The sequence below is a fragment of the Aedes aegypti genome, chromosome 2 (genome assembly GCF_002204515.2).
Source record: "Aedes aegypti strain LVP_AGWG chromosome 2, AaegL5.0 Primary Assembly, whole genome shotgun sequence".
Lineage (NCBI taxonomy): Eukaryota > Metazoa > Arthropoda > Insecta > Diptera > Culicidae > Aedes > Aedes aegypti.
Genome location: NC_035108.1, coordinates 420,932,840 through 420,960,675, shown reverse-complemented (window position 1 = coordinate 420,960,675; position 27,836 = coordinate 420,932,840). Strand labels below are relative to the sequence as shown.

The following is a 27,836-nucleotide window of genomic DNA, read 5'->3' as shown; positions in this document are numbered from 1 at the left end:
TCTCTGGCCAATATTTGGATGGATTTCTGATGAATTTTTCGGAAGAATCCTAGTACGACTTTCCAGGGGAAACAATAATATACAAAATCCCTGAATTTACGGGAAATTTTTTGAGTATTTTCCCGGAAGAGTTTATGAAGGAATATTTGAACGTATTCCGCTAGAAAATTTTTATCATTATTATTATTGTTATCTTTATTAAGGAGATTTTCAGCCTTGTGGCTGGTTGATATCCGTCGCTAGAAACTTCGTAGGAATGTTTGAAGTGTTAATTTTTTAAAGTGGGCGCTTTTGGAGAAATTCTAAAATATAGAAAATTCTAAAATATATTTCGAGATAGAATTTTGAAGCAATGCGGTGTTGCTCAAATTGCTTTTTAGAAAAATCTAAAGAAACGCTTAGAGAATTTTCTGTGGAAAAAAATGTATAGATCTGTGGAGAACGTTTCTGAGAAATCGCTAAGAATATTTTCTCAATTGAATCTTGTTCAGTTGGTTGCTAAAATCTTGTGGAATATTTGAAGGTATCCTTAAAGTAACCTGGAAGAATCATTTAATGTTTTTTTGCAGAGGTCCTGGATGATTTATGCTGTGAGTTTTGAAGAATTTCTGAGAGATATTCTGAAAGATTTGTTGAAGGAATCTGAAAAAAAAACTTTGGGAGGAATCTCAAAAGCAAAGTTGGAAAAACTTTTGAAGCAATCTTTGAAGAATTTATGGAAATAATCCTTGCTTGGTGATCTTGAAGATGATTTAGGTGATGATATTTTAAACTAACAATTAAAATTTGTTTGTAATAAGTACGCAGAGGACTTTCATGGAGAAATGTTTAAAATTTGGAATTATTCGAGAGATTCTTTTAAGCAATTTGATAAAGATTGTTCAAATTTTGTTTGGTAAGATCAGAAAGCTTAAAGAAAATTCACAAAACATCTGTTGAATTATACTACCGGGAAAGAATAATAAGGCATATTCCTCGTGAGTTCTATGGAGGATTTGTTTTACTGGATTAGACAAAGAATTAATATAGTTAATTAACAAGTATCAATGCTGTGCAGCGATATGAGACAAAAACACAAACAAATAAAATTAATACATACTTATGTAAACTGTTAAATTGGTGAAAATCGTTACTTTTTACGGTAAACCAAAAATTTGCTGGCCCTCTAGACCACCTTCAGAAAAAATCTCAGCTACGCCAATGAGAACAGGAGGATATAGGAGGAGTGAATGTAAGGAATGATATGCCTTGCCTACTAGGAGAGCGACATGCTTGAATGTGATAACTATTCTTCAAAGCAATGAAGGTTTTCAGTTAACTACTGTGAAAGTGTGTATTTAACACTAAGATAAAAATTTAAATTTCAAAAATCACATTGAGGGCATTCAAGCCAAGTGTAACAAATATGTAAAATGTATCTATCCCCTTATAAATAGAAAACCAAAACTTTGTCTTGAGAACAAGCTTTTGATATTCAAACAAATTTTCAGGCCAGCCATGTTGTATGCTGTACCAATATTGACTAGATGTTGTAATACCAGGAAGAAAGCTCTGCAGAGAATTTAATATAAAATTTTGAAAATGATTCTGAAGCTTCCTCCATGGTACCAATGAATTACACAGAATATCCAATGTTGAAACATTGGAACAAATCTATATAAATAAAAATGGAGTGGTGTTTGTATGTCACGAAATAACTTGAGAACGGATCAACGGATTGACGTAAACTTTTCACTGTTGCACTCGACAAGAGATGCGACGTGTTCGTACAAGGAAAAAAATTGGGAAAGTCTCCGGAATAATCGGGAAAACGGGAGTGGACTCAGGTGTCATTTTTTTATGAGGGATTACATGACGTTTTGCAACAGCCTACTTGATGGCAAGACGAAGTTTGCCGGGACCAATAGTATCAAATAAAATAATTATTAATTTCAGGCAAAAATCGTTACAACCTTCTATTGCCACGATTAATGCATTATACATTTACGTTAAGTTAGGTTAAGTATATTAAAAACATGTTTTTTTCTGTTATAAGCAGGTGAAATCAAGTCACCTGTAAACAATATGAACTGCTACGGCAAATGAAATGTAATATGTTGTTAACAAAATGTTAATAAAATCTTAAATTTGTTTGACCGAATTAGGATGGTAGTATTGCTTAACACAGAACACCTAGATATAAGAAATGAATGTAATGTTTGGAATGATACTAATAAAAAAACACTAAGCTGAGGAGCTGACTGTGGCCCAGTGTGGGCGTACTTAAAAAGAACGGCATGGGGCTTCAAATTTAAAACATCGTAGCAGCATCAATCATGTGTGACTTTAGAGTTACTTTAGAAGTTAATCAGTCATAAAAGAGGACCCGAACTACAGATTATATGTTTGTTTCTGAAAAAAAAAATCGAATCTTTATTGAAAGCTCCTAAGAGTTATCCCCAACGACATTATGTGAACGTCGTATGAAGTTCATATAACTTCTTAGAAGTAAAGCTGCTCAGCAGACTGCAGTCCGACTTAAATATTTAATTCCAAATAGAATTGGTTCCGTTTAACAGATACGGTTTTACAGATAAAGTCGGAAAACGCATATATATATCATAGGATACAACTTTTAGTTGCATGTAAATTTCCAACATATTCGGTAAGTCTCCTAGTACCCCAGTCCCAGTATGTAATATGTCATTTAGTTCAAGTTATTTTTTCGTCATCATTTTGTATTACCTACTGTTTGAATTTTTCATAATGATGCTAATGCCTTTTTTTTGTTTCTTTTGTTTTCAGATGAAAAGGTGATGTCTAATGTGGTCTAGAAAATTGAGTCAACGTAATGTAAAGGTATTGAAACGATGAAACGATTTTATTCCTGGTCTGATCGAAGATCTCCTCCAACTATTCAAGTTTGAACTCTGTATAACAGAATATGATTGTGATCATAAAAGTAATGGCAGCTATACCATAAGGTTCTTTTATGGTTTATTAGGAATCGTACTTTACAGCTTCAGATTAAAGTAAACCCATTAGACAGCTAGTATTGCTTCCTGCAAGTATCATAAACGTTTAATCTTTGCGTCATTGACCCGACAGAAGAGTCAGGCAAAAAGAGAAATCAATGTTTGGTTAATCTCATCCTACCTCTGCACACCGTTAAAATGACACAACCAACAACATTTGGCTTCGGTGGAGGCATTGCTCAACTTTGGCCGGCGGTCGTCTTCGTCAACATCCCGCCTTTTTTTTTCTCTCCAAACAAATCTCGCGATCTTTGTGAGACGAGCTGGCGAGCCAACATTCAGTCAGACCCACCAGCAGCCAAAGGTGACGGGATTTAGTACCCTCGGTATGCCAACCACGTGTTGCCTCAATGACCATTAGGTAGTCGAGAAGGGGAGCCATGCGAAGGACGCGGGGATAACTCTTTTTTTCATAAGACCCTCCAGTTCACGAGTTTGGCGGATCGCGATGCGCGCTACTCCTCTCAAAAGTGCCGTCATTTTTAGGGGTATTTGATATGATTTGTTTTCATGTCGATGCAGTGTTGCCACATTTATATCTGTATCGAAGGCTCAAAAATCTTTTTTATCTGTACCGGTAATTTTGAAAATCTGTACCAAAAATCTGTACCACATACAACATAAATTGTTGAAAGAAACTCTTGAAATCCTTATTAATTTGGAAATTTAACAAAGTTATAATTGAAATAATATCACCTTTCAAATAATACATATTAAATTCTGATATTAGAATCTTTCAATGATAGTTTTATGTAAATTATTTTCGAATTTCAAGCATCTTTTGGATTTTGTTTTACAAAACTCGCCAATTCAAAAAATCTGTACCGATCTGTACTTTTCGGTGAAAATCTGTAATCTGTACTGTACAGAATCTGTACCAAAAACTATCTGATAATCTGTACCTTTCCATATAAATCTGTACTTGTTGCAACACTGTGTCGATGTGAAATGATGACGAATCGAAACGAAACATGGGTATGTTTCGTGGTACACGGTACAAAATTCTAATATGAGCTCAGGCGTTGCAGAATTAGTACTCATTTGAATTAGAAGCACGATCAAAGTAATCTAATGTCGAATTCGTTTTTGAACCCAGGTTGGAACTGGCGCAACCCGTTCTGAATCACAGTTTCAACCCCAACCCGATTCAGGTTCGACCGGACTACAATTTGTTTGACGTTTGTTTGTTTATGTGTTGATCACCGACCCAGTTCCTAAAAACGAAAACGACATAAGAAAAACATCCCGTCTATTTCGGTCTAGGAACGGCAATGTTTTGCAAGTTTTGACAAGCTTGATAAAAAGCAGTAGCGAAAGACAGCCCTAAAGGGAGAGCGATGATAAAACCCGTTTCTCTCACTAATTTACTAATGGGGATGGGTACTGAAACGATGAACAATAGATAGCAATAGTGTCCCTAAAGTTTAGAATTTGTTCAGAGGGGTTTTATTATGCACTGCTATCCCCCCGATCTATGCCAGAGCTGTAGCAGTATACGACAAACAGACTCTCTTGATGTTGTGCAAATCATGATTGTTACAGAGAGCGATAAGTGAGAGATTCTCTCAATTTTCTTAGAATTCAATCCCTCGAAGGATCATTCGAAATATCGCATACCCTTAGCCGACTCAGTCGTTAAGTATTTTCTGTTCATTTTCTTCCTTTTTACCGCCGAGCTGCGCCGAGGAGGTGACGATCGGCGCTTTGGCTGTGCGGGCTTTTGTTGGCACTCTTTACGAAAGAGGATGACGACGACCGACGGTTTCCTCTCTGTGAACTCGCGGGGGCTCCTTCGTTGTTATCGCATCCGCGCGGTCGTGATCATCTATCATGATTGCAATAATTTTCCGTCCGTTGGTTTTCTTATACTTTTCGCGCCACGGATGATGCTTCGATGTGAGGCTGTACGAGGAAGCTGTAAGACATTATTCCCCATCCCACACTGGCGGATAAAAAGTGCGGTTACAACAGAAATCAGAAGTCAGCTGATGGCCGATGCAGATGACTGGCGGCTAGGGACCCTTTGTATGAAACTCTCTACTAGAAATGACGATGACTAGCAGATGTCTAGTCTTTGAAAATGGTTCTGACTTTGGATGTTCTGGGTAGAGTGCAGGCACAGACAAACTGACGCAACACTCGACTTTCTTACCAGGTCCTCTTTTGCAAAGCGCACTTCTTCCGGAGGAATTCGATGCCATCACTGGAAGAAGCTGGAAGAAGACAAGACAGGTTACAATCCTGGAAGAATGTTTGGAGTTATTACTTGCGGAATTATTGTACATAGATTTGACGAAGCAATGAAGGAAAGTAGAGCAATAAGAATGAAAGAATTTCACGATTTCATACTTGGAGAAATCTTTGATAGAATCTCCGAAGGAACTTTTTGGAGGACTTTAAACAACATTGAGTTTTCTGAAGGTATTGCAGGAAATTTAGAAGTGGCATTTGGAAAAGACGTTCATAAAAGCCATATTCGGAGAAAAGTAGCACAAACCGTTGGCCACATGCTTGAAAGAGGAACAATTTATTGCTCTAATCTTAAATTAATGAGTTCAGTTTTCTCGCTCTTTTTTCGATCGGCCCATATTGTTGCAACGATTGCATTTGTCTATAAGCCTCTCCCAAACCTCCAATTAATCGTGTACCCCTAGATCACTACCGATTAAAACTGAATATTTCCACTAATTATAACATTTAATTCAAAACCCGAAAAAAAATCATCACTCCTCTCGCCGGAAATTATATGTTTACGAGACCCGGCACGGTTTAATGACCGGCCCCACAGTTGCATAACTTCATGAGGAGATATATCATCAATCCTGCGCACCGTTGTTGTTGCCTGACACACAGGTGCTTCGAAGGTGAACCTTATTTTCGGACCCCTGTTTTCTTCACGCGTTGCAATCTTTCACATCGGGTGATTTTTTTTGCTTCGGATGAACCGTGCAATTTCATTGTTTCCAATTATAGTGCGGATCTGTGAGACGATATCGGATTTTTTCTCATGAAGATTATTTTTGCCTATTGGCAGAGCCGACTGTTACTTGAGTCACATCAGCTCTATGCCATCAATTACGCTATTTAACGGTCATTAATTTTGGTATTCGTCGCGTACAGGTAGCCTAAAAAGTAGACTCTTGAACCTCATTCTTAAGATTTGATTTGAGATATGCGAGAGTGCGTGGAACTGAAACTGGGTTTAATTATGATAAAAAAAGATCTGATGTCATATGTTAACTGCTAATCATATTCAATGTAGTTGGGGTACAATAACAAGGGAAGCATCATCGGCAACGAGAAAAGCTTTGTTTTTTTTTTGCAATATTGTTAGGTTAATGGCGGAATTTTGTGATGTAGTACTAAAAAGACACTACACGTTAATGCTTCCAGTGGGCTATCAGCCCTTTGAAGGAAGCACCACACTAGACAACGGACTAGCATGCAACGCCCAGTGGCACAGTCGAAAAACGTTCCTCACGAAAAGTTTGTCGGTCTGAGGCGGGAATCGAACCCACACATTTCTTAGCACGATGCGGCTAAATGGCTTGGTGACATTAACCGCACGGCTACGAAGCCCACAAAGTACTACTTCGGTATTAGGGATAATAGCAGCATAACCGAATGGCAGGACTTGTTGTAGAGGTCTGTTTTCAGCAACTTGACCACTATTTAAATGTAAATCTCTCTTGATTAAAATTATAGAGATTCCAAAGAAACCTGTACGATTATTGAGCAACTATTCTACAGGTTCTTCAAGAATTTTATTCCCGGCTACCTTGAGGAAATACTTCAGGATTTTTGGTAATTTCTTCTTGAATACATTCAGAAATTATCATGGGGATGCTTCCAGAAGTTTTTCTAGAGATTTATTCATCAATTTTCCCATGAATTTATCAAGTGGGATTTCAAGCAATACTTATAGGTTTTTTTTTCAGGAATCAGTCCCAAAACCCTTGAGAACATCAACGCTACTAATTCCTGTAATTTCCACAGGATTAACTCTGGATTTTTTTTTTTCAATTCTTTAACCGATTCCTCCAGTTGTAACTTCAATGAGATATTATAGATGCAGATCTAAAATTCATCGAGTCATTTTTGAAGCGAAATCTCCATGGATTTTTCAAAATTTCATTAAAGGTTCTACACCAGTTAATACTCAAACAACTATTACAGTAATTGCTCCGATAATTAAGTTCCTTCCTGCAGGAAAACATACAGCATCAACAACAATTTCTTAAGGAAATCCTAGGAAAGACTTCTTCTAGAGTCCATGTGATCTTTCAGAGATCCTTGTAGCAATTCATAATTTCATAAAGAGTTACCTTAGAACGTACGTAAGTTTCATCAGAGGTTACTTATCCTATCAATACTCAAGATATCTCAACATAGGAATATAGCTCCGTATTTGTTATTTATAGTTGTGTTTCCATAAATTAAACCTTATTCTACCTTAAAAATCATGTCTTTGTTGTTTTTTTACTTATCTCGTTTATTTGACAGGCTCGGGCGCTGTAGGGCATAACAGTGCCGAAATCTTTTCTTTTTTTACATTATTTACATTTTTTTTTAATTTGTATTTATTTTAAAAACTATTTTAGTTTAGGGAAGTTTTGAGGTAAGGACAACAGGAAAGGAAATGATTTTTCGGGGTCTCAATAATGATACTTAAGCTACTTAGAACACTAAGCTGATGAAACTTGATGGGACAGGATGTCCTGGATGTCGTTGGAGATTTATCAAATATATTTTATGCTAGTCGATCTATTATAATGTGAACTGCCGTGAATCGCAAGTCAGTCTCATCTGTAAAAAGTTGGCATTGAGAAAATAGGCTGTGAAGTTTTCAAACTCGTTTTCCATACGAATATAAAAAAAATCCAGAGGATTTGAATATGTTTAAATTTTAATAAAATTTTTACAATTTGCTCTTCACAACGATATCTTTCCGAGAAAATATAAAGATGATCAAAACACTGTTCTTTTTTGTGTTACTCGGTACGGAAATTTGTAATGGGACTGATATGCGGTTACTTCTCATGATGGGACAATCTGACTTGTTGTTTTTTCATAATTTTTCCGTACAAACCATATTATCTCATCAGTGCATCTAAAAGCGCATTGGAAGACATGTTGAAAACTGAACTCAACTCAATTTTGACGAAAATGCAGATGGGACTAACTTGCGATTCACGGAAGTGAACAAATAAAAAATAACTGCAGGTGAGGGGTCGTACCCAAAATCTATTACGAATTGAGGAAAAGCGGCTGCGTTATTCAGCAACATTCCTTGGTCAGGGAGTTTAAAGATCGAGAGTGTAAATATCAGATTTGATAGAAACATAAAAGCGCTAAAATCATTCAGTGGCTTCAATTTAATTTTCTGGTTTAACACGTGAGTAAGGTACAGACATACACACATACATAATTTTTAGTTTTGCCAATAGTGCAAAAATCCTATTAAAAAAAACATACACAATCATATGACATGCTTCGCACTGCTTGTCTCAGAGCCAGAAAGCGAGCTCAGAGAGCAGGGACGGAAATGGAGAGGAGGGAGCGAAGGACGGCTTTTCGAGAAGCTAGAACCGCACTCAAATGGGAGATCAAGCATTGTAAATCCAATAGCTACAAGGATCTATGCCGTGATGCAGACACCAATCCGTGAGGTAATGTGTATCGAGTCGCTATGGCCAAGATCAAGGGCCTGCCTTTCAACGCCAGCTGAGATGAGCCCAGACAAGCTGAAGGTAATCGTGGAAGGTCTCTTCCCGAAACACAATCCAATATTCTGGCTACCAACGCCGTACGGTGAAGACGCAGAAGCTATTACCGATGACCGGCATATCCGGACACGTTCAGGAAGATGTTGCAGAAGTGTCTTGACGAAGATAACTTCCCAGGAATATGGAGGATCCAGAAGCTGGTACTGCTGCCAAACCCAGGAAAGCCACTGGGAGATCTAACCTCATTTAGGCCAATTTGCCTGCTGGATACACTTGGAAAACTCATAGAAAGAATCATCCTCAACAGGCTGATGAAGTGTACAGAGAGTAAGCACGGGTTGTCGAAAACGCAATTTGGACTCTGCAAAGGAGTATCGACGATAGATGCAATTCGAACAGTACTGAGTACAGTACTGTGCTGAGAAAGCGTCGAAGCAGAAACGAAGAGGAGATCAATACTGCGCCGTGGTTACAATAGATGTGAAAAACGCATTCAACAGCACCAACTGGGAGGCCATCGCCGCAGCACTGCACAGAATACAGATCCCCGACTATCTGTACAAGATTCTAAAGAGCTACTTCCAAAGCAGAATCTTATTGTACGAATCAAATGAAGGGCAGTAGACAATTACGCATGCGAAAAGTCCGAGAAAACAACGAATGCAGTAGGGAAAATCGTGCCAAACTTAAGCGGTCCCAACAGCAGTACAAGGCGTCTGTTAGCTAATGTCTCGTCATCGATACTGAGGTATGAAGTTCCTGCTTGAGGCAAGGCACTGAAAACAAAGGGGAACCGTGGAAAGCTGAACAGAGTGTTTCGGCTGATGACAGTTTCATATGCAGGCTTGATAACACTCCTCACGATCACTAGAGTTCGGTGACATACTCTAGAGCAGCGTGCTGCCTTTGGCTCTTTGCGAGGGAGCGAAAAAATGCTAAGCAGAGAGGCAACGAAAAATGAGTGAGAATGATGCAGCACAAAACACAACAGAGTAAAATTCCATTTAAAAAGGGTGCTCTCACAACTCCCCGAGGACTGTCTTGTTCGGGCGGCAGACTCAAGAGTACTTTTGAAGTGTGAGTAAAGGTGAACATTGCAACAAGGGAGAGAGAGTACCTGAAAAAACCCTCGCATTTTTTTTGCACTCTCTCTCGAATCGCTTGAGGATCCGTGTTGAAAATTTTGAGTTCAGTTTTTTCTCCTCAGAAAATCGGCAAAATCTCCTCCGCTTTGCATTGTAATGGAGTTTCTATCAAGCCTGGTCGTATGATCCCCAATTGCATCACTTCGGTAGAGGATATCGAGACTGTACAGCAACGTACGGAAGATGATTGGAATCGAATTGATGGCGAGGTGGCAGCACGTGTGGGATTGCGCGGAGAAATATCGAAAAGACACCGCAACATGTAGTTTTTGGCTGTCCAAGATACGCGGAAGTGCGGAACGAAATGCTCGGAACACCCGACAACCTCGTGCAGAAAATGTGTCAACACGTAAGAACGGCCACTGGCACACGGTGAACAGATAACCCAAATCCTGTCATCGCTGCAACAAAAATGGCGAGAAGACCAGAGGGCGTCGAGCCGCGAACAGAGTAGGCTAAATCCTCCGTCGGGGACTAGGCCGAGTAGTTCGTAGTATCGGTGACGGGTAGACGGGGCGCCTGCAGACCGAAAGTCATCTTCCAACCGGAATTGCAGGACCGATCCCGGCACTTGACCGACCAACATCGCGCCGGAGTAGGCTAGGTCCTCCGCCGGGTGCTGAGCAGATCGCTTAGTTGCACTGGCGAATGGTCGTTGGGGCGCCTGTGAACCGTAAGCCATCCTTCAACCGGAATTACAGGACCAACCCCGGCACTCTACCGGCCAACAACGGAGTAAGAGCAACACTTGATGTTACCGTTTTCAGGAGATATTCTTCCGTCAGGGAACTCTTCATCGGGCTAGGCTAGCATCACCGCCGGCTTTGGGTCGTCGGGGCGCTTGCGTAAAACGTCGAGAAATGGTGTTACTTTTTTTTGCACGGTTTTTGAAATTTTGAAATAAAAACTTTTTTTGCACGGTTTTTGAAATTTTGAACTGAATACTTTTTTTGCACGGTACGTCTTCCCCAAAACAGAATCGGGTGTATATATTTGGCACTATCTCATTAAGGCTAAGTAGTCCGTCATTCGTTTTGGCAACAATGATGACTTTTCAGCTTGCATTTCAAAGTGATAAAACTCAGTCTTGATAGTTTATATTGACTTGAAAAAGTATCGCTGTACGTGCTAACTTGCATAGAGTATGCTGATACTTTTTCAGGTGTGTCAGTGCAAGACCATCTGATATTCTTTAATTCTAAATCGTGAGATGAATTAGAAACAATCATCAACGACGCATACAAATTTCAATGAGTGAATCAATTTTGTCGAATGCGTTATACTTATTTCTCATTACTCGACATCAACATAGACTTGTGCCATCTTTAAAATGATTTCCGAACATATATGTTTTAAGGCGAATAGATCTCATTAGGTTGTACAACTCTGTCGAAGAGATGAACTTTTTATCTAATCACTGGACTGAGCTGAGATTTTTAGTGAATAAAATGTTGCCCAATAGTGCTATATTGGGAGTAATTTCCAAACTAATAGGGTTTAGGCGATTAGGACTTTTTGAGTTAACCAGCTTTGTTGAAGATATAAACGAATAAAGTGTGGTTTATGACCTAATAAGTTTTTAGTTGATCACATTTGTCGAAGACACTGGGCCGAAATATAAGCAAATAAATTGTTTACCCAATTGCTCCATCTTGGCAGTGTTTTCCGAACTTGGGTGACTAGGTCTCATTCAGTTGATCAACTTTACCGAAGAGACCAATTGTAAATCCCATCACTGGACTTAGACATGAACAAAACAAATATTTGTAAATATTGTACTGCCGTATTTATAGGACGCTTGTCGTTCGGGGTGTTTTCAGGACGCTGGGCGATAAGGCTTATGGAATTTACACTATTCAGGTTTCCCAATAAAACCTCCAAAAATTTCTGAAGAAAATGCTTGCAATTTCCCTGAAAGGAGAAATCTTAAAATAATTTTCAAACTCTCCTGCAGTAGATATATTTAGATATTATTGTCTGTGCTTATAACTCTTAACTAAACCAAGTCAATAAAAAGTTAAGTTATTTAGTTATTCTCTAAAGAGAGCTTTATTGGAAAATTTCTTCAGGAACATAGGGGGAAATCTTAGAAGTGTGATTTCTCATGTTATCATTTAAAAAATCCTGACTGAACTCCTAAAAAATCCTTGCCAACAATTTCGTAGGAAATCCCAAGAAATTTCTGGAGTTATCACTGGAGGAATTACTGCTTAAATTATTGAAGATGTTCCAAACGAAAATCGTGGAAGGTGTCCTGGGGAAATCACTAAATAAATGCTGAAGCAATTTCTGTAAAATAAAAAAAAAACTGATTTAATTTTACACTTCACTTCACTTTTGTTACGAAAAAAAAAATTAAAACCACTACTAAGGTGAGCAAACATCTTTAAACTCTAATATGTTGCTTATCTTGATAGATAGGCCCATTCCGTCTGTGACTTACAGACTTCTTCAGTGTTTATACGCTAATAATCACTCCAAAAGTAACAGAAAAAATTAACATTTTCTGGGGTTATCCTTAGAGAAATTCCAGGATGATTTCTTGAAGGTTTCAAAACGGAACTCTTGTAGGAATTTATTACAAAATCCATGAAAAATCACTAAGTGAACTCCCCAAGCGGTCTTCGGAGTAATATCTGACGGATACTTTGGATAAATACCTGAAATAATTCCTGAATTTCTGGAGAAAATCATAAAACCCTACAGTAATACGGATTATCAGTGTCATTCATAGAAAAACCTTCAGTCGTCGTGCTGTTGTACTGGTGAGAAACGCTTCTCGTTCACACGATGGCAAACCACATGACGACTTGAAGGTTGAAAATAAAAGCAAGTATTTCTAAAACACCCTTCAAGTTGAAGCTTATACCCTTTCTTTTATTTGGTATCAAATCGAAAATGATCAATCGAAATCGAAATTTTTTTGCAAAAATTGTTTTGGACCCATAACATTTGTTTTAGACTATATGTAAGAAGAGATTAGAAGCTTCTCTTTTTCCAAGCAAGAGTTTATTAGTGTCTCTATTTCCTAGACACTCAGTCGCTACCAACTCTGGAGTGACAGCAAAAAGTACGTAATTTGATCTTCGCTTTATGATGGCTGTTTTTTAAGAAAGAACAGTTTCCTCCAACATTAGGGGAAGGGCTGGTGTAATGAACACTTTAAGGATATCATCTTGTTTCTGATAGAAAAACGAGGAATTTGTATAGTTCTATCGCACAGAATCAAAAATAGGGATGTTATCTACAGCAGCGATACGAATTCAGATTGAAAAAGCTAAATATTCACATATTTCTATCGCTAGCAATGATGCAAATGTTCATGTTACCTGCACTATGTGGGTAAAATAAATAGCTGTTGGTGGTAAAATAAACATCATGCAAAAAAAAAAAAAAAAAACGTGAGCAAAACAAATATTTTTGTTTTCACTGAATTTCCAAATATATATCCAATAATGATTGTAACTCATTAAAAAAGAAATCTCAAGGTATTAAATTTGACATCATATCATAACGATAAACACCTAAAACCTTAGTTTTTGTTGATATTTTCACTTCAATTAACCTCCGTATCAACCCAAATACTTCAATTTATGTTCTAAATCGTCCGTGCGCGATAAAAATTCAATCAAATTTGTTTTTTATCTCGGGAAAAGGCACGGTGTTCATTTTGCTACCACTTCCTCTCTATTCAAACTGATGTTTTGCCATCATGTCACTCTCGCAATTATAAAGAAGATCTATCTCACATAAAAACTGAAATAATTTATAATTGCTGGTTATCATTTATTGAATGATAATTTTCTTATTTTTTGTATAAGATACTCAGTCTTATTCATATCTAGCATTAAAAGAGATTAGAAAAGAGATGTCGTCTTACAAATTTGAAACATAAAATATCAACTGTCTGTCTCCTAGATGAGTAAAATGACTGAGATTAGAGCTGATCAGTGGCGAACTAATGGCCATATTTCATTAAGTCAGCAGAAATGACGTGCGATCATCGAGGTTGATGCTCACAGAGCACCCAATAATTTTCCAAGAACAAGGAACCCCTGACTGACTGGATTGGCTCGCGTCCATATAATTACACCCGGTGCTCTCCTCGCTCGGTCGATAGCCATTGAGCTCATTACGCGCAGATCTACATACATAAACGCCACGCCGCGCCGGTCTTGTGCAAATCAATTGCCCCTACCTGGAGCCCTGCGGCCAACTAGTAGCATTCTTGACTCAGTCATCAGATCAGGGCCGTCAATCCGCGTGCCAAAGAAGGTAAAAGTTGAGTCCACCGAATATAATTACCGCGACGGGGGACAGTGGTCCTGATTTTAAATAATCATTTCTTTTCAAATTCTCGTATGTTTGCTCAACCATCGGATATCACTGCGGAACACGTTTTTGCCTCGAGCACCAAAATACCGTTCTTAATATTTCCAACGTTCAAAAGTTGTTCTTTGATTGTTTCGAAAAGTATTGTATTTGGCCATATAAGAGAAACGAAGAATTTTATACGGAGACTGCAAACATTTAAAAAAAATCGATTTAATCTAAATGTATATAATCAAAATTATATCTTATATGAAAGTTGAAGTCATATATTGCAAGCTTGGTGGATTAAACACAAAAAAGGTTCTTAAAAGTAGATGGAGTACCGTGTACCTTTCAATTCCGCTCCTAAATGCTTATCTTTGACAGATACGCGTATTTCGACTACCACTTGCAGTCTTCTTCAGTGTCAGTTATCCACCATATACGAGAGGATCATTTGATCCTTGAGACACGCTGTGTACAGTAGATGAATATTTTACATTGTTTCTCAATTCAAAAACAAATTTAGAAACTGGGGTTTTACTAGCTTTTTGAAAAACTGGACCTCGGCGCGATGATGCTGCCGTCCTTAGCTACTGTTGTAAATGCAGACTGGAAAATCTGATTATCATGCCCACAGTTTGTTCCTCTAGGGTGTGGTTGGTCCCGGCGATGTGAGTGCATACCTGAACGACGTACTTATTTTTTATAATCACATTTTTGCACTTTCTGGTCTATACAGATCGACATCATGGGTTGGTTCACCGGTTGGCAGACTGGTCGCGGTCCGAGTGACGATGCTGTGTGTTAAAAGTTTGTAACGACCGCCTTTTTATTATCTTTGCCTATCTCGATCCGGACGACGGAGCAGTGTTTGCCAACTCTTTTCCTATGTGGGTCTAGGAGATAGGGCCTTCTCTAGACTAGCAGTAAAGTCTGCGGCTGCAAAACAAAGGTATGCTGAAGGTGTCTGGATTCGATTCTTGGTCGGTTCAGGATCTTTTTGTAATTCTTGGGCATTGAGTATCATTGTGCCTGTGCCTGTATACCAAATGCAAATATGGCAAATTTGGCAAAGCTCTAGGTTGTTTTTTCAATTCATAGTTGGTCTAGCGATTCCGGTTGGAGGATGACTTCCGGTTTGCAGGCGCCCAGACGACTTATTACCGATACTACGCTACGCTCGCTCTACTCGATCTAGTCCCCGACGGAGGATCTAGCCCACTCCGATCGCGACCCGGAGCTCTCTGGTCTTCACGATATCCTTTGCAGCGACGATATAATCCGCATTATCCCTCTGTTCACAGCATTAAAAGTGCTATCATGCTGGAACATGTTCTGCTAGATGTTGTCTGGATTTAGAACGCTTGTGATTTCTGACATAATCTCGCTCCGTGTATCCTTAAATCGAGGGCAGTCCAATATAACATGCTGTAACTAGAATGCATAATAAGAATCAATTTGTCATTTTCTTGTGGTCCGTGAACTATCAATTGCTCACCACTGCCCCCCGGCATCACCAACAGGAAAGTTTCACTGCTACCTCGCCGCCAGGGGGAGAAAAGGAAGCGGTTATCCTGCAGCAAGCCGGAGACCTCATTGAGATGATAAGCAGGCCAGCCCTCCACTGAAGAGACCACCTCGTGTCACCACGATGGACGCAAGTCCGGCTACCAATCCGTCGCAAACTGGTTCCATTGGACACTGGAGCTCTTCAGTGGAACAGGTTTGCTTTCAATATGCATTTATAGACATGTGTTGATGGAAAATGAGTGCAATTCCCTGCATCATTGAGCAAGTGCGTCCAACCGTTCACCATTCGAATGGATAAAGTGATCATAAAATTTCTGATGGGGAGGTTTAAACTTGGACTTTTCTACAGAACAAGCGTGCTGAAGGCACTTTTGTTCGCCTATGATGGGTGTTATGATTGGAAGTGTCATCATTTTTAACTACCAACCGGGTCGTCTATAGAAAGCAAACTCGCTCTTGCTATCTCGGGAGAACTACGTATAATCCCGGATCGGAAAGCCTGTCCATGTGGCGACTTCCTTGACTTAATCCCTCATAAGATTGTGTCGGCCCGTCAACCGTCGTTTAATTGTCACCGGGAATTGTGTTATTACAGCTTTGTGATACCGAGATATGGAAACGACAGCCCACGTCCGCGACCTGGATCCAGCGATTATGGTCAGGACTGGATTTATAGGCATTCTGTGCGCTCTATTCAAGGCAGTAAATCGTTTCGATTCGGTAGCCGCTGTGTTCCTACCCCACATGGACGTGTCAAGGAGATCTATCTTTACTCCTGGTAATTTTTCTGAGACTCAGCCATAAATTTTCCATAATTTGCATCTAAGATCTGTGCATCTGTTTCCTGAGAAATTTATATGGAAATTCTCTATAATATTCATATAAGGAATTTACCTGAAGTTCTTTCAGAGATATCTCTGAAAAAACTTCGTTAAAATTCACTTAGTTTTTCCTACAGAAATTCTTCATGGTAGTGCTTCTAGCATTCTTTCAAAATTAACACAAACAACTAGGCAAAGAATCTCTATTATTTGATCACCAAATTTCTTTAGAAAGTCCTCGAGAATAGTAACTTTAAATTCCGCAAGATCCCTTCAAATATAATATAAAACTATTCCTTCAAAATTCCAGTCAAAGATTTCCACATGAAATTTCCCAAAATGATCAAAAAATTCATCCAGTTGATTCTAAAGCAATTCCATCTAGAAATACTCCAGAAGTTCCTTCAGGACTTGTCGAAGAATTGGCCCAGACTTTTTCTATTATTGCTTGCAGATTTTTAGGTATTCTTAGAGGGGTTTATGGATGAACGATGATAAAACAGGATGCTTTGGTGATGTTATGGAAAAAATATCTGAAATTGATATTAATTTGAATTTGAAATAATACCGAGAAAAATCATTAAAGTTTTGTCGAAGGAAACCACTGGCCAAATCAATGCGATGTGATGTAGATGGAATTACTTGAATTATTTTTTCGAAGTCACTCTTGATTGTTTCTAAATTCTTCAGTACAATTTGCGGGTCTCTTTTTAAGAAATGAACTCTTGGAAAACCCTCTTATGGAATCACAAAGACTTGTCTGGAAAAAATTCTGCCACATGGACCTGAAGTTATTCTTTTAATAATCCGAGAAGTAGTTTAAAAGAATTTCTGGGGAAATTCCTAGCGAACAGTCACGAATCAAACAAAGAATATTCACATCAGCAGCCGTTGCAATATATTTCAACATTTTCGCCGTTAAATGAGAAGTTGTTGTCGGCCTTAATTGGGCAATCACTTCTTCCTTAATAATATTTCCATGAGTTACTTCTCCGGATGTCCGACCTGTGTCATGAAATTCATGCACTCGATCGATTTAAATTTGAGAATTGATCTTGCAACTTATTCAAGATTAACTATGGTAGCCTCAAATAGGAACTGAGCTCTAACCAATCAGGATCACGACAATTTCTCATAAATTTCTAGATACTCATCTCTTTTTATAGTCTACTTAATTCAAAATTCAACAAAAGATTGCATACTTTTACTTTTATTAACGTGATAACTCTGACATAGTTTATCTCGAGACTAATGACTTAACTTCTCTTCCTAAGTAAGTCGCCACTGTAGCCTTAACGTCATAAGTGACTATACCGGGGTTGAGATTCGACCCCAGATTTTTGGTACCGTCGATGGGGGTGACAATGGGTCTGGGGGGGTGAGATTGGGTCAAAACGGAAAAATATGATTTATGAATTATTTCAGCTAATAACGGTGATATTACTAAAATTAATAATTCATATGTTAGGGAGCATATTATTACACATAATTCATCACAATATACATTTTTAGAAATAGTAGTTTTTGTTTACTATATCAATAAACTTGTATGTTGAAATTAGATAAAATTTACAACATTAAATTTCTCCTGTGCAAAGTATCACGCATGTACTTTAACCTCTACCGTTATATTAGTAGAAGGTATAAAGTCTTTTCATTACACTTCACACGTATTTTCCGGAATCTATTTGATTTTCAACAAAAATTTTATTTTTTTCGGTACGGTGTCTAATACATCAAAAATGGGGGTGAGATTGGGTCAAGCAAGAACGACAGTAAATGAAATTGCAAGTCCACTTTTTTGACATTTTACGGTGCCGTTAGTTCTCTTTTTCATTAAGATGTGTTTATTCTTTCTAAATACAGCATCTCTGAAACATCAAACTAGTCTACTTGAGGATTCCGTACATTGAATAACAATGCAACGCATTTTGACAACTTCTCAATCCAGAAACTGTGTTTCGTGCGCAGCAACATCGTAAACTTTTATCAAATGGATTGTTTTTTTTTTAAAATTTAATTATTTATCATTGTTTTCATATTATAGAAACATCTCCTGGAAGTACAAATGAGTTGGAATACTGAAATATCGTGATTATGACGTCAACATCTGCCTGAAATGTATAGATCGTGGAATGTCGCTCCGAAATTTAACTATTTGCGAAGAATTAAAATAATCACTATTTCAGTACACCTTTGGGGAAACTGAATAGGCTTTATGGCAATGGGGATGAGACTTTGAAGACAATTCGAGGGGAAAATAATAGAAAATTTATGTTAACTTGACGATGAATGTTGTGTTTACATATTTTTTCTCATAGCTCTTCATTTTTTTGGTATAATCGTTCTTTTAAGTGGGTTTATCATACTTGTTAAACATCTTAGATATCTTTTCATCTTGTTTGCATCGTATTTCAACAATATTCTTCAGCTGTGAATGATTTTGCAAAAATATTATCAAAAACAAATTATTTCAATTACAGTGACCCAATGTCACCCCCTCTATGGGGTGAGATTGGGTCATTTTTCATTCACTTGTGGTGCCGCTGTGAATAAATATTTTTCTTTAATGTTTTGAACAGTTATTAATGTACCATCAAAGTACATACACACCAAATTTGAAGTTTATTGGAGTTAAATTGCGATAGTTATTCAATAAATAATTCGTACACATCCTTTTTTGACCCATTGTTACCCCCAACGACGGTACTCTAAACAGTACACCAGGCCTGTCCCAAAGATCACTGTTTCTGAGAAAGAACTTCCTTAAGGTGAAGATGAATCGAAGCCAAACTTCAAATTTTCAAGAGCACGGATCTGGAGAACCAAACACCCGTTTGGGCTGAAAATGTAATCGATTGGTTACCACCAGCGAGTGACCAATCGATTAAGTTTTCAGCTTAAACGGGTGTTTGGTTCTCCAGATCCGTGCTCGGGAAAATTTGAGGTTTGGCTTCGATTCATCTTCACCTTAACACTCTAGATTAACAATAATAAACTTCTGGGTAGGTTTCCTTACACTCCACAGATTCCAACCTTTATTGTTGTGACATTGAATTGTAAATATATACCTGGTTTGAACGTGTCCGCGATGTTTCCGCGTTTCTGTCAAAAGATACAAACTCTAGTGGAATTAAATGGGTACAACACCATTTTCATTTACTTATAGGTGGTCCACTAAACTTATTGAAGATTTATTATCATCATATACATTTTTTTTCCTTATTCTAAGTATTCCATCAGGAAGCTTCTACAAAATTCCAAAAGATCATTAATCCAGGGATTCCACTGGTATTTGAAAAGAGGATTAAACAAAACATTTCTCTAAATGTCTCCAGGTTCAATCTCAGAAGTAACCTGGAAGCCTTCATTTTTGGGAAAATTTCTGGAAAAATCGATGGAGCAATTTCTTGAAAAATCCTTAGAGTAATCACCAAAGCAATCACTGCAGAAATTCCCAGAGAAATTTCTAAATAAATCTCTAGAAGAACTTTTGAAGCAATCCTTGGAGGAGTTCCTGAAGGATTTCCTAAGGTAATTCTTGGTGCACTACCTGGAAAAATTCCAGCACGAAATACTGGAAGGAATTCATGGATAAATTCCTTCAAAAATCCTCGGAGGAATTTCTGGTAGATTCGTGAAGAAATTCTTGAAGAAAACTCAGGACGAATGCTTCGTACGGTTCCTCCAGGGATGCCGGGAAGAATCTGTGAAGGAAACACTGGAAAAATATAGAAAAATATATTGAAGATTCCATAGAAGAATCTCCGAAGGATAACCTTGGAGAACCTCTCAAAAAATTTCAAGCGGAATCTCTGAAAAAATTCCTGAGGAAACCCGTGGAGGATGTTTTGATGAATTCTTTTGCAGTATTTCTTGTGGAATCCCCGAAGGCTTCCTGCTGGAATCCTTGGATAAATTCTCTGTTGAACCCCTGAAGGAATTCCTTGATTAATCCTTGGAGAAATTCTGGGTAGAATCACTGTCAGAATTCCTGGAGTAAATCTCTGCATGTATTTCTGTATGCATTTTTTCAGGGAATTTTTAGAGAAAATCGTGAAGAAATCCCTGAAGAATATTTGGATCAATTGCAAAAGAATTTTCTGGAGGAATCTGTGGAGGAATTCCTTGGAAAATCAATAGAATAATCACTGAAAGTTATTTGATTGGAGGAATTCCTGACAAAATTTTTGATAAAATCCCTCTAATAATTTCCTGGGAGGGATTTCTTGCGCAATCTTTTAGAGAATTTCTTGAGGAATTCTTGGTGGAATCAGAGGAAAAGGATCCTGAATTCCTTGAGAAGTTTTTGGACGAATACCACGAGGAATCTGCAGAAAAATTACTAGAAAGAATCGCTGAGGAAATTTATGGTGGAGTTTACCTGACAAAAGTCCTGGTGAAATCCCTGGGAGAATTGCTGGGGATGAATAATTTTAAGAATCCCTGAGCAAGTTTTTCAAAGAAGTTCGTGATGTAATTCCTGGGTAATACGTGATGTAATTCCTGGGTAATACGTGATGGAATCGTTGTAACTAACTTCTTGATGAATTCCCGAATGAATCTTTGAAGAAATTGTTATAGCAATCTCTGGAGGAATTCTTGGAGGCTGCCTTGGAGTAAGCCCTGAAGTATTACTGAAGAAATCACTGGAGTAGTGGTGGATATCCTGAATAATTTGTAGAGGATCTTTGAAGGAATCTCTGCAATAATTCCAGGATGAATGCCTGAAGGATTAACCCGGAGGAATTTCTGTTCCAATCTGTGGATATTATTTTTAGATGATTTATTAATAAAATTCCTGGTAGAATCCTTGCAAGCATTTCTGGTGAAATCCCTATTATAGCTAATGAATTCATGGAAAAACTCCATAGTTGAGTAACTAGAGGAAACTACTACAAGATTCTTCTTCTTCTCTTGGGATTCCGTCCTCACTGGGACAGAATCAGCTTCTCAGCTTAGTGTTCTAAGAGCACTTCCACATTTATTAACTGAGAGCTTTCTTTGACAAAGTTGTCATTTTCGCATTCGTATATCGTGTGGCAGGAACGATGATACTCTATGCCCAGGGAAGTCAAGGAAATTTCCATTACGAAAAGATCCTGGACCGACTGGGAATCGAACCCAGACACCTTCAGCATGGTTTTGCTTAGTAGCTGTGAAATTTAGCTACTCGGCTAAGGAAGGCCTAGGGAAAGATTCTAGAAGATGTTTTGGACAAATACCAATAGCTATTCTCATATCGATGACTGCTCAGAATAATCCCCGATCGAGATCCCTCATTATTCAAGTGTTTTGCCGGGAACACTTCATGTGAACCATAACTGAAATTCCTCATCAATATTAATTTCTTCCTCTTTCTAAAAAAATCGAAGAAATATCCTCTCTACATCCACAGAATTCGGAAAAATTACAATCACATATCCGCTAAACATGCCGAGATTATTCTAAACATGTGAAGAAATATAATGTTTCTACAGTGAACTTTGACAGTTGGTCAAACTGTTGCATCCACATAAATCGGTTTGACTAACTTGGGGGCGGAGTCAATGTTGGACAAACCGTCTGAGCGTGTGTGAGCTGCATTAGTGAAATCATACGTTTTCGCGTTTCTTTTGGTATCGCCTTTTCTATGATTCCCAACTGTGGTTTGGTTTTCAATGATTCAAATTTGTGAGTCAACGCTTGTAGGAGTATGGTTCACGTTTTATTTGTCATCGACAAGAAGAATGTATGAATGCTGAATATATGATTAGTTCACAGAGGTTAGATTTTTTCTAAGGAATTGCACTTTAATTTCACAGTGCAATGTTTTCGGTTTCATCGAGTGTAAACAAAATTCTGTATTCAGATTCTGAAAGAACATACCTGTAGTAGAAAAACCCTGTTTGAGTTTTGAAGGATTAGTTCTGAATAGGGAGTTACACCCTTTTCAATTTTTTATTTTCTTCAATACGGCTATCTCACAAACTATTAGGAATTTCTCAAAGCAATCTTCTGATGCAATGTTCTTCACACCAAAGGCTCAAAGTTTTGTGAACATGTCGTTGCCGTATTTTTATTTTTTATCGTTGTGTTTTGATAAATTAAAAATGGAAATTCGGTCATAATACGTAAACTGTTTTTATTTTAGCATGATCGTTTCCAATAAAAATATACTCTTAAGTAACACAAGCAACTTTGCAGGAAAAAAAATATGATAACGTAATAAATGAAATGAAATGAAAATCTTTGAAAAGCTGAAATGTTGCATTGAAATGCATAAATTGGATACTAAACTCGTCAATTCCCATTTTGTCCCCATTTGGAGCAATTTCTTAGGGAATTCCTGCCTTGGACAACGCTTGGAGATATTTGTTTTAAAATTCCTGATGGAACCCTTAAATATTCCTTCAACAATTTCTGTAGAATTTTTTTGGTAATCCTAGCAAATTCTGGTGGAGCTTCTCAGAATGATCATAAAAAGAAAATAAGTTTGGTGTAAATTGTGTAAAAGTTTTGAAGGAAAATTAGTGAAATTTTTGTTCAAATCTCTGGAAAAGTTGCTAGAGTTTTTTTTTATGGATGTCTGAAGGAGTTTGTGGAATTATTCAAGAGTTTCAAAGTTAGTATTAATTTATTTGAGAATATCTTTCAAATGAAAAAAAAGCACAAAAAGTAAAAAAAAAAACGTTGGAACTGGTTCCTAGAGAGTTCGGGAGAGAATTCAAGGAAAAAATATTTAAAAGTTGCAGTAGAATTATTTAAAATTGACAGTAAGTTTTTTACTAAAACTCTTGAAACAATTCCTTGTGTTTTAAATATATTTCTAAGATGCTTAAAAAAAATACCTTGGCGATTTTTTGAGGACTCGTTAAAGAAATTAGAGACACTCCGAGGAACTTTTTCAGGTAATAAATTCTGGTGTAATTATTGATGAAATTCCTAGGAGAATCTAAAGGAAACTTTTACAGGAATCCCAGTTAGAATTCCTGAACAATATATGAAGCTCTCTCTTATCAAATTCTTGGACGTATCCTTCGAACAATTCCTGGATGAATGTGTTTTAAAATAACTTAACTTAACAGAGCCTTAAACTCCAAAAATACTCAAAAAAAAAATCAATCAGACGGCAATCATCATTTTATAAACTTAAACGCATGATTAATTCCTATGGCAATTTTTTTTTCATTGGCCATGAAGGAGCGAAGCAACGTCTAATTATCTGATTGATATCATGAGGGATCTCTGGAAGAAGTCTGATTCAAATGAGAATTATGGAAAAAGGTTATCATGACGCAATTTTATATAAATATGTAGGTGAAAAACAGTGTTTTGAAAATGCATATTGATGTCCGAGAGCTTCTCGGAGAGCTTCTTAGGAGCCGACAAGAACTTCTTAAAGCTGACAAGAGCTTCTCTGAAGCTGACAAGAATTTCTCAGAATCTAACAAAAGCTTCATAGGAGCAGACCAAAGCTTCCCAGACGCTCTCTGGCTACGCCCATGCTATGCTTACAATTGTCCACTCCGCACAAATGTTGTGGCCTTTTTACGATGACCATTGAAGGAGCTGTACCGCCGAGTGGGTATCGAATGGATTGAAATGGAACATTTCTCCTACATAACAATCGTTCGTTTGCAACAACGAGAGAGATATGGAGAGCGTTACGCACTAGTTGAGAGCTGCTAAGGGTATGAAATCCGATACGAACGATTTCCACACGTGTTGCGTAAAACAATCGACCAGAGTGGATTGGGAGAGAGGCTTTCGATTGTGTGAGGAAAGATGAGAGGTGAAACGCCTATATCGGCAATCGAATTGAAGCGGAATGATTCAAGTAGATTGGTATTGGCGGTTCGTTGGTTGTTTGTCGATTGGGTTTAAAGAAGTTTTATTAGGCAACAAGATTCAATAGATCGACGACCTCACATGATTGTTAATTAGTTAGTTATTTTTAAAATAGTTCTAAAGCTCCCTGTCTGGTATAGTACTAAAGATTTACACAGAATATTCAATGTTGAAGCATTAGAACAAATGTCGATTTTATTCGACATTTTAAATAAAATTCGTTTCAATCATTTATTGCCACAATTAATGCGTTATATATTGAGATTAAGTTAAGTTAAGGTTAAGTTAATTAAAAGCATGATTTTCCCTCCTTTAAGCTGGTGAAATCAACTCACCTGTATAAATTCTGAACTGCTACGGCAAATGAAATGTAATGTGTTGTTAACAAAATGTTTATAAAAGTTTGACTTTGTTTTACAATTTTTTATAATTTTTTTTTAAAGTTTGTTTTAGTTTTACCAAATTAGGATGATGATGAGTGTTTCTAACACAGAAAACCTAGATATAAGAAATGATGGACAATGACATTAAGTACGTTTAGCATAATCTTATTCGTAGAGGTTTCGCGTAATGGACATTTGACATAAAGAAATTCATATGCTTTCTTGGAGAAATCGTTGTTCTCATATGGAACCCCATTACTCCAAACGTCTCCATGCGAAACATCCTTATGCGACATAGGCAATCCCCATTGAAGATAATCTCAACCACTGAATTACGGGAAAAAAGAGACTACAAAAGACTTTGAATTATTCAACGATATCAGTTCATTATTATTATGCTATTTTTCCATCCTGATACACGGTCATCATAGACCATTATGAAATTGATTCCATAATATCCTAACTCTTTCTGTGAGGTGTCTAGCCCACAACTACCTACTTAATAATAGTAATTTTCATTATGCGAACAATAAACTGATGAAGCTGGAATGTCGTTCTTGCGTCACCTTGCAATTCATGTCGCAATATTGTGATGGTCATGATCCCCACGGTAATTACCAATTCGTTAACCAAGCTTTGTTACTCAACCCTAGGCTTCCGAAATGTTCCCCGAAAACAGTTTGTACAAAATTTATATCATCAAGTCACAATCTATAATCAACGGTCCGTTTTGTCACCATCTTCGACCAAAATCCACATCAAGTGCAAGCACGCACTAATTTCGAACCATCCATCTGCGCTCTCCCGATGTCAATATCTGAGACGGAGAGTTCAGCTTGACGACAGGCCAGTCACCAGATGGGCCATAATTGTGTATCACGCGTCCACCGTACATCTCATCACGTGCGAACCTTACTCTCCCCGACGACCACCTGTTGCTGTCACCCCGGAACGGGTGAAAATTTTCCACTGAACGATGGACGACCAAAAACGCTGGTGGACATCATTAAGCTGGGGGAGACAAGCGACGAACCCCAAGATGTTGACCTCGATTATGATTTGCCTCCAATAAAGCTGCGCCGAGATCGCTGTGACTGATGGCAGGCCAGAGTCTGCACAGTTAAAAATGTAGCATGTTTAAGATTATTTTCTTGCACATATCTGGAGCATCAAAATAAACATAAATTTCAACGACCAATCTCATATTCCAATACAGTTCACTGTAGACTTACATAAGCATGTAACATTACAGCATTTCTGGGTGAAAGTTAAGTTCATTTTTGTTTGCAATGATGCTGTAATAATACATCTATTGGATCTATTTCAACAGTAGTTTTCAATTCACACTACATTAAATTTTGAATATTATTATCTGTGTACAAAGCGAGAGCATAATAGGGAAAATAATCGAAAAGAAAATTATCACAAAGTTAGTCACCCTGCTGGAGCATACGACAAAGACGACGACTAAGACGCCAGAGGCCCCAGAGACGTGTCCGGTTTTGGAGCAGATTAAAATATGCATGATATAAGCGGACTTTATCGACGACGACGGTTGACTTCCTGTCAATTTCACCCGGAGTTGGCACCTTTCACTATTTTCCCTCAATCCAATTGCTCGAGGGGGCTCGAGATGGAGCCAAAGGGTACGCGATCAAGTCGAGGAGAGGAAATGTTGTCATAACCTCCATGCTGCACAGTGGTTCCGTTTGTTCTAGGAAGCGGTCGTAAATCATTTTATACAATATGTGACAAAAAATACAATAATAAATTATCAAACCGGATAAATTTTTATAATAAAACATACCATTTTTCGATTTTGGCCTATGGACGTCACCACTGTGTGCTGTTCAGTCGAGAGCTTCAGTTCAATGTTTGGCCCAAGTCAACATAAGGGCTCGTGTGGTGGGTCGATTCGGTACTTTAAAATATTTTTTTTTCTTCCGTAGAAAATGGTCCCAATTTCGTAACTACGACAACGTTGCGCTTCTTTCACTCGCTAGTCCGGACAATGTTGAGGTTGTTTTTCCAGTAATGGGTAATTGTGGTGATTCACTGTTATTACCCATTAATTCGTCACTTTTTGGGCGCTTTTTTTTCCTTTTGGTGGGTCGTTTTTCGTGACTGCAGCAGACAAAGCCCGGCAAAAAATAACGACCATTACATTGCGGACCGGGCGCTACCACTTACGAATTGTTTTCAGCCCGGGTTGGTGACATAAGGAAGCTCTCTGGGAGAAAACTTTCCCACACTTGCAAAACCCTTCAAGCTGTTACCTCAGACAAGCATTGGCGAATGGGTGATTTCGAGGTTCAGCTTTGCACAAAAACACTTCGGATGGATGTTTCGTTCGAGCAGTGGATTAGGGCCAAAGAAGTGACGAACCACGAAATCGCTGGGATTAGCTTCGTATGCTTGAAAAATAGTTTTATTATTGAGATGCATGTCGTTTCCTTGATTGTGTCTACCACAATGAAAATCGTCTCTACTATGAAATGAATCCAGCTTACAGAGCATTGACTTATTTGTTGTAATTTCTTAGTTTTCTGGTATGGAAGGGTGTCTACGATAAAATTTCATCACGTGCAGTTGTTTCTGTTTTCTATCGATTATATTGGCCTTCAATGATTATTCAGAATTGACTACTTTGCGCACCATTCGCTTTTTCAGATGTAGATTTTAAATTATAATCAACACTTTATGTACAACACATCACTTTACATTTGCCATAGCCGTTCAGAATTTTAACAGGTAAATTCAATTCACCTCTGCTTATAAAACGAAACAAACGCTCCTTGATGAAAAAAAAACTTTGTTTTTCTGTCAACAGAATACATCTTTCACCAATTCGTTACTTTTAAATTGAAACCCAATAATGCAATAGAACTAATACTTGAAAGCTACCGTAAAACTATACATTACATTAACATAGCAAAAGTATATGTAATGTTTAGTTTTTCGGTAGTTGTGTAGGTTAGCCTCAAACCACGAAGGGTCCAAAAATTTCACTTTGTCAGAAAACTATGATAGCTAAAGATGTTTTGTATGGCGGGAGCTCTGAGAAATGACGTTT

At 37.8% G+C, this 27,836-nt stretch overlaps 1 protein-coding gene across 1 annotated transcript in view; it reads left to right on the top strand.

Annotated features, from left to right (window-relative positions):
- LOC5568796 (coiled-coil domain-containing protein 85C-A) overlaps positions 1–27,836 on the top strand; it is a 245,496-nt gene that overhangs the window by 53,283 nt on the left and 164,377 nt on the right. Inside the window, exon 2 of the mRNA XM_021847475.1 lies at positions 2,785–2,792. The gene's annotated coding sequence lies outside the window, so the exon portion shown is untranslated. The remainder of the gene's footprint in view (positions 1–2,784; positions 2,793–27,836) is intronic.